The 8,759-nt window shown below is 40.7% G+C and overlaps 1 long non-coding RNA gene across 2 annotated transcripts; it reads right to left on the bottom strand.

Moving 5' to 3' along the window:
* Positions 1-6,371: 6,371 nt before the first annotated feature.
* On the bottom strand, positions 6,372-7,602 carry LOC121981142. Of its 2 annotated transcripts, none has more exons than XR_006111748.1 (3): positions 6,836-7,602; positions 6,670-6,756; positions 6,372-6,432 (listed from the first exon to the last, which is right to left on the bottom strand). It is a non-coding gene; the product is annotated as an uncharacterized LOC121981142 (long non-coding RNA). The 2 variants fall into 2 exon arrangements; XR_006111753.1 differs by having other exon boundaries at positions 6,378-6,432; positions 6,670-6,747.
* Positions 7,603-8,759: the final 1,157 nt, after the last annotated feature.

Raw genomic sequence — 8,759 nt, 5'->3', positions numbered from 1 at the left:
TGTCGAGAAGAACGAGGAAGAGGAAATCGGGGTGTCAGTGGTGCTGCCAAATCGCAGCAGAGGGAGCGGTCGTCTACGGGTGCTAGGGCACAGGGGATACCGGTGGCACCTCCGTGCGACAGCGGCACTGTATAGGGGTGCTCGGCGTCGCTGGCGATGTAAGTCAGCGGTGGCAGATCGTCGCCGGCACTTGGGGGAAGAGGAGCGGCAGTGGTAAGGAAGTGGCGTCGGGCTCGCTAGGGAACAAGCACAGAGGAGGGGCCGGCGATGTCTCGTCGGACCAGAGGAGGGGATAGGAATCGGGAGGCGGCGTCGGCGGAGATTCTAGGGCACAAAGGTGGTGGCAGCCGGCGCTAGGGCAGAAGGGAGGCCGGCGGTGTCGCGAGCCGAGAGAGGAGGAGGAATCAGCCAAAGAACTAGGGCTGAAGAGAAACGGCTCGGCCGATTAGGGCATGGCTGCGGTCGGCGAGGAAGACACGAGGGGTTTTGTCGCGAGAGGGGGAGGAAACCGCTCGGGGAAGGAGGTTAGGGCTGATGGTTGTCGGGCGCGCGGGGAGGAAGAAACGTTGAGGAAGAGAAAAAATAAAGAAAATAAAAGAAAAAGAAAAAGGAAATAAAACTTTTCCTTATTAAAACAAGGTAGCCTAAAAAGGCTTTTCTGGGCCCCGTTTTCATCCCCATTAACTCGTCCATACGAGCTCAGAAAAATTCCCGAAAATTTTCCAAAAATTTCGAAAAATTCCCTTATTAATATTCTCCTATTTTTGGTATTTTACATTCTCCCTCACTAATAAAAATTTGGTCTCCAAATTTCGTTATCTACCATCAGCAAGTACTAACAACAGATATAGAGTATAAATGCTGAATGGTAAATTAAATCACATACCTCAAGTGAAAAGATGGGGGTATCGAGCTCGGATAGTATCCTCGAGCTCCCAAGTAGCCTCCTCATCCGAATGATGCTGCCATCCAACTTTAACCAGCCGGATAGTCTTGTTCCGCAACTGACGCTCCTTCCGGTCCAAAATCCGTACCGGAACCTCCTCATAAGTGACGTCAGGCTGAACCGGAACTGAGACATCTGTCAGCACATGCGTCGGGTCAGGTACGTATCTCCTCAGCATAGATACGTGGAATACATCGTGCACGCCTGCCAAGGATGGTGGTAGTGCCAGCAGGTAAGCTACTGCTCCAATCCTCTCTAGAAGGTAAAACCAAAATCGGAGTCGACACAAATCTCCGCTTCAGCTCCTAAAAGCTGGTCTCGAAATCCTCGGACCACGTGAATTTCACGCCTTTCCTAGTCAGGCGTGTCAGTGACATAGCTATGCGGGAGAAACCCTCGACGAAAGGTCTGTAATATCCTGCCAGTCTCAAGGACTGCGGATCTCCTACACTGATTTCTGCTGCTCCCAACGGTAACAACCTCTATCTCCTGTGGAACCACGGTATACTCCTACTGGTGACCGTGTATCCCAAACATCTCACATAAAACAATCCAAATACACACTACTGATCTTCACATATAGATGTTCTCGTCGAAACATCTCTAGAACTATGCAAAGATGTATACATGACTCAACCCAGATCCGAAATAGACCACAACATCATCAACAAAGACAATGGAAACTGATCCAAACATTCTAGAAATACCAGAAATCATCGAGTCCCTGAAAACATCTAAAGCTCCGCAAGCTCTAATGGAAAAATCAAGGACTCACAACGTTCGTACTAAAGACATTCCTAACCATAAGATCTCTGACAATAAATCTGAAATCCAATAACCAATAATATAATCACCAAAGAATAGATCCACCAATGTGAAAATACCACATATGTGGGAGCAACGCTCTATCACAAGAAATCCTCAATATGTGGGAGCAACGCTCCACCACAACCAAATCCGTAATATGTATCTACAATATATACATGGGTCAATACTCCGCTATAAGCAATCCACAATAGCTGGGAGCAACGCTCCACACAAACATCCCACAAGTGACCAAGACACCTGACTATCCAACTAGAGACTGCACGAGATCACTCTACCCCATATTACTATGGCCAGCCTAGGGTATAACAACCTAGTAAGAAAATCAAATCCATAGTCAACTCTATCATCATCCTAGTGGATCGGTCACCCACAAATAGGAGAATTAGTTGACAGGGTAATACAACCAATAACATAATGTAGACACTTAACATTCTACATTCAACATAGGTAGAATCATCATGATACTACTAACAATACACCTGACACACGTGCACACACAACATAGGTATGATCGACATAATCATCCAATTAATACACACCAAAGACACTCATAGCACAGGTATAAATCAGTGTGATACCTCCAACAATACCTACCGAACCCGTGTGCATATACCAACATAGGTATAATCGACAATACACCTCAAACAACCTCATATGGCATATATACACCTATGCCAAGAGTATAATCAACGTAATACTTCCAACAAAGCCTAATAGACACAAGTGCATCCACAAATCAAATATAATCAATAAGATATCTCGAATATTACACCGAACACATCTGCACATATCAGAACTCAGATTAAACCGATAAGATACCTCCACTAAAACACTCAAACACATGCGCACATTCCACAACATAGATTAAATCGACAAAATACCTCCAATAACCAAGCAGACATATATGCCTAACCACTTAGGTATAATATACTAGAAGCTCACAATAATCATAACTGGACAAGTATACACCCACTACGTGCAAATTTAAACCGTCTACCAAGAACTCCTACAACACATAATAATCATATGTACACACCTCATAGATATGCAAAAATCAACATACTTAATCCAATCAACCTGACATTCCCTATTTTACCTTCTATGTTATCCAAATCTGACACAATACTCAACCATTTTCATCCAGCCTTGACATTGATGAAAAATTGGTTACATTTAACACTTCAATAAAATTTATATCCTCAATATCTAAAACCATTACTAATCATTCATATGGAGTTATATGATCAAAATTTTTTGCCAGGATTCACAAACCAATCCAATCATAATCAACCGGATATCATGTTCCATACATGTATCCATTATAATTGTAATACTTGAAAGAAATCCATGCAAATTCGAAACCATCTTATACTAAACATAGGTTTAGTACATTTTTAGAATACTGCTCAGATTTCCCGACTCATACACTGTTTAGAGACATTTTGCTTCATGGAAATTTTAATAAGATTTTATATATTTGAGAAGAGAAATGAATTTCTTGTATAAACAAACACAACGGTCAACATATCCACTCAGCAGACCCAGAAAAATTTTCAACTATGACAACCAAAGGCAGCACAACAAAAATCGTACCAGTTCATTGATCCATAATCCATACAGAACTATCAGAAGGGATCCATCTTTATAGACACCAGAGCAAGTAACAACTTGACCCCCAAATAAATTGTCAAATAACTAAATCAGTTCATGGGTCAATTCAACACTAATTACATCAACTCAAACTAGAAAATGCCAACCCACATAATATCATATGTATAAATGTGTACGACCCAAAAGAAAAAGTCAGAATTCAAGATCATCAAGACACTCTCATTTTTATCCTCAAAAATATCAGCCCACATAATATCATATGAATAAGTCTCTACTCCCCATGAGAGCAAGTTAGAATTCAAAACATCAAATCATTATTTATCCACATAGTCCAATATCAGAGGAAGCAAATATCAATTTTATCATCCTGTTAACTAACCACAACTAACCAGATTTATTAAAATCTCATAGGCACACTCAACCGTAAACTCTCTAGCACCCGATTTATAATCTGATCACCAACTATAATCATCAAACCTGTGAATATCATACATGACACTCACTATGTCACCATCAACGACAACCCAAATAATAGATCATCAAAATAGTTATCCACTAATAGATCATCAAAACAAATATCTAGTAATAGATCATCAGACAACCACATAACATTTACTCTCATAAATCATTAGAAATCAACACATCACAATATCTGATCTCACAATATCCCTCAACCTCAAACCATTCTCAACAATGATCAAACATGATAACTCCCCAATGACCAATTTTCATCGTATCCGGTACCCTAATATCCAAAAGATATGAGTATAAAAACTCTACTGGCTAAGTCAACCGGAATATGTAGGTATCATCTATTACCCAACTAACAATAGCTGAGGCTGGTACGTGCCTCCATCTCCTACTAGTAGTAACAGAAGCTAAAACTACTGATGGTATGATATGAAAAATCACCAGAGACTATAATCCTTGATCTCTATTAAGGTCAAACGTGCTCAATGGCTAACCCATCACATATAATATGTGTTACAACAACCAGACAGGTACTAAACAAAGAATGCCAATACATGTCATAAACTATAAAATTAAACATCATACCTATATGCCGTCTGGAGATGTTCCATCGCTGTCCAGTCCCCAACTTCTGACCTCAAAATTCCAAACATGAAAATCACCGGAAATCCATATAAATCCGAAACGGAAATCCATAACATATACATAATGGAAAATCCGTGCAATCCAAATAACTACCCAGTTTGACTCGCAAACTTGGGCTAGCACAAAATATCCAGAATACTAAAAGCAGGTATCACACCCTACTTTGATACCAATAAATTGGTATCAGATAAATCTCGAAAATCTAACACACAGAAATCAAACAAGTATCGCCAAACTTGGCGCTCTGATACCACTAAATTGGTATCAGGTTATCCCAAATCTCCAAAATACCAAAAAAAAGATCATAAAAACTTAAGCTCTGATACCACTAAATTGTCACGCCCCGGAGGAGTCCCTGTCCGAAGAAATTTCGGCAACATCTCCCTTGTACGGCGGACAATCTGAAACTTTCTACATCACCATATACCTCAGCCACATGCGGCTGGAATAATAGCAATAATAAAAATACAACAACACAGACAACCACGCAGTTTATATAAATTTCAGCCTCTGGCTGTCACAACAACGCAGTTTAATAATATCAAACTGAACAGTAGTACGATGACTCAAAAACAACCCTACTCAACTACACTCATAAAGCTCAAAACCGATAATAAAACCAAATTACCTCTTCTGCCATCTAGGCAGGCATGTACTAAAAGCAAATCCAAATAAAAGACATCCACAAGTAAAACAATCCATACAAGATCCAAAGTATCCAAAACATAACAAGTTCAAAACATAGTCTAGTAAAGAAGAAAACCAAAAGATCAATAAGCCCTCGTGGTCTGCAGGGGACTAACAACTAGAACTCTCTCCTGACAGCATCAACCTGAAAATAATAATGGAGGCGGGGGTGAGTCCAACGCTCAGCGGGTAACAACTGATATACATAGTAAGGAAGTAACATCTAGCACTAATCATGCGTACAGTCTCCTGACGTAATAAAGGTAAATGTAATCTGAAATGAACAGGAGAATATTGTACTAACCAGGACCTGGTACAAGGATAAACAGTCCGAGAGGTATAGAAATCCTGTATGCATGTCAAGCATGACATCCAACCAATATGCAGCAAATAAATGCAGCAAACACAATCACAAGAAATAAATACATCAATGTGTATGATGCCAATGCAGTCATGGTCACTCCTGACGCTAGTTAGCCATCTCACACCCAATAGTGGGACCGAGTGAGTAGGGCTGTGACAACCGTGCACTCTGACGTCACTACTCCTGATGAGTGACCGAGTGGACGGGATGCTGTCGGAGTACACACATACTCCTACCCTAAATCATAAATGGGGGAGCGCAATGCTCTCATCTCCGGTACACAATGACAAGAAGGGATCTCGACGTGCTACACGCTGCAATCACACTACCCATGAGCGGACCAATGGAGCACCGAACGAGCAAACTGACGTGCTACCACGCTGCGTCACGCTACCCATGAGCGTCACAACGGAGCACCAAACAGTGATGAAACTGGCGATGTGCTCGACAATAATGGAGCAATCTATCACACAGCATGCAATCATGCGAATGGTGCATGACACTAAGCATGATAATATACTGAACCAAATCTATATACATATATGATATGCACCATAATCAATAAATCATATCAAGGGTACACAGATCAGATAGGGTATCACACCTAGGTCCTGAACAAGGTGAAGCATTGTTATATAACTACCCCTAAACATGTATAATCATGTAAGTAATAACATGAGATGCAAAACAAGCAATCAACCAAACATGTAACAGGTATCGGGTAGTGACTAACCGAAACAATTAAGAAACATAATTGTTGCTATTTGTTAAATTCACTACTATGCATATCAAAGACATAAAGTCAAAAGTACCCTCCTCCAATAAGAAAGGTCCAATCGGTCCAAATCCGACATCGAGATAATCGTCTCGCGTCAAAGTCCTGTGTCACCAATATAGATATATTTTATTTAGCTACAATTTACATAAATAGCTAAATAAAATTCCTAAGAACTATTTAGGGCAAAACCCTGAACCATAATCCTCAACCTACCTAAATCAAATCCAACAGTTAATTAGGGTTGGTTTTCTAATCCCTAATCAACCCTTAGATTAAAAATCCAAAATTAACTAACTAAATTTGGATTTAAGCTACAGCAAGAAACAAACAACTCCTTACCCTAAATCCGGAACCTCTCCTGTTAATCCACAGCACACAAAAGTCCATTATAATCCTTCCTTCAATTCACAGCCCCCCCTAATGATGCTGGAACAAGGTGAGCTGGACCAAGAACACCACAACAACAATCAAGTACCCAATTTACCAGTGAGGGTATAACACTTACCTCAAATCTGACTCAAGGTTTCCTCTCTGATGAAACCTAGTTGATGCACCGATGATGAACAAGGCAGAGGGAGCAGCAATGGGAGAAGACCGACTAGTGTCGCCCAATCCTGTGGTCGACAGAGTCACAAAGGGAAGAAGGGAGACAGGCAGTAACGAAGAGGAGACCGGCTGCCTGCTCTCGAGAGTTGATCGGTGTCGAGAAGAACAAGGAGGAAGAGGAAATCGGGGTGTCAGTGGTGCTACCAAATCGCAGCAGAGGGAGCGGTCGTCTGCGGGTGCTAGTGCACAGGGGATGCCGGCGGCACCTCCGTGCGGCAGCGGTGCTGTGTAGGGGTGCTCGGCGTCACTGGCGATGTAAGTCAGCGGTGGCAGATCGTCGCCGGCACTTGGGGGAAGAGGAGCGGCAGTGGCGAGGAAGTGGCGTCGGGCTCGCTAGGGCACAAGCACAGAGGAGGGGTCGGCGATGTCTCGTCGGACCAGAGGAGGGGAGAGGAATCAGGAGGCGGCGTCGGCGGAGATGCTAGGGCACAGAGGTGGTGGCAGCCGGCGCTAGTGCAGAAGGGAGGCCGGCGGTGTCGCGAGCCTAGAGAGGAGGAGGAATCAACCAAAGAACTAGGGCTAAGGAGAAACGGCTCGGCCGATTAGGGCATGGCTGCGGTCGGCGAGGAAGACACGATGGGTTTTGTCGCGAGAGAGGGAGGAAACCGCTCGGGGAAGGAGGTTAGGGCTGATGGTTGTCGGGCGCGTGGGGAGGAAGAAACGACGAGGAAGAGAGAAAATAAAGAAAATAAAAGAAAAAGAAAAAGGAAATAAAACTTTTCCTTATTAAAACAGGGTAGCCTAAACAGGCTTTTCCGGGCCCCGTTTTCATTCCCGTTAACTCGTCCATACGAGCTCCGAAAAATTCCTGAAAAATTTCCAAAAATTTCGAAAAATTCCCTTATTAATATTCGCCTATTTTCGGTATTTTACATAAAGAAATAAAGGAATAATGTTGTAAAGATTTTTGATGATAGTACAAGCAAAAATATGCAAAGCTCCCCCTTAACTAAAGCTAGAATTTTCATATTTGTATTTTCATATACTCTCCCCCTTTGTCATACATCAAAAATTAGCAAATAGAAGAATTTAGCTTTAAAAAGACATAGCTAATAACTGGTTTTTTGAGAGATATTTTAGTTTATCTTTTCAGAAGGTTTTGAAAGAACATAGCTTTCATAAATTTAGTTTTAAAAATTTAGCCTCAAAAAGGAAAAAGTTAGCTTTTAGAATACACAAAAACTTTTAATTAAAACTAAGAAGAATTTTAATAGAAGGTTGAACAAATACTTCAAATATTTTGATAAAACTTAGTTTTTCTTGTAGACTTTTTAGCTAAGTGAATGAAACAAACTTTATCAAAAGTTGAGTAGGGAGCTTAGTTCTTTTAAAAATAATCTGATTTTTGAGAAAAGAACTTTTCCTTAAAAAAATTTCAAGAACTAAGTTTGGAAAAAAGTTTTTTACTATGTAAAAGTTACTTTGAGAAAAAAAAATTAGTGTAAAATTTTAGAGAAAAAATTAGTCTTACTTAGTGAAATTTGAAAAAAACTTAGCTTAACAACTTGTAAAACTTTAGCTAAGGCCACTTTCACTTAGAATCAAAAAGAGTAAGCCAATTTTAAAGAAAAAGTTGGTTCTCTTTTCCAAAAGTCCTAAAGTCCAAGCATGAAAAAAAATTAAAATAAATACTTAATTTCCTTTGCCAAATGTCTAACCTTTATAAGCTACTAGCTGTTTACCTAGAGGGTAACAACTTTCACTTGGTTAGTCAAGTTAAGTCAATGATCCAGTTAGACTTGACTAAGACAGGATAACTTAACTTGATTAATGTAAATTGGTATTTATCACCTAGACTTATGTCGATGCACAGAAATAAGCAT

This window comes from Zingiber officinale, chromosome 1B, assembly GCF_018446385.1.
Source record: "Zingiber officinale cultivar Zhangliang chromosome 1B, Zo_v1.1, whole genome shotgun sequence".
In the NCBI taxonomy this organism is placed as follows: Eukaryota; Viridiplantae; Streptophyta; class Magnoliopsida; order Zingiberales; family Zingiberaceae; genus Zingiber; species Zingiber officinale.
The sequence above is the reverse complement of the archived record's forward strand: the minus strand, read 5'-3'. Positions and strand labels throughout refer to the sequence as shown.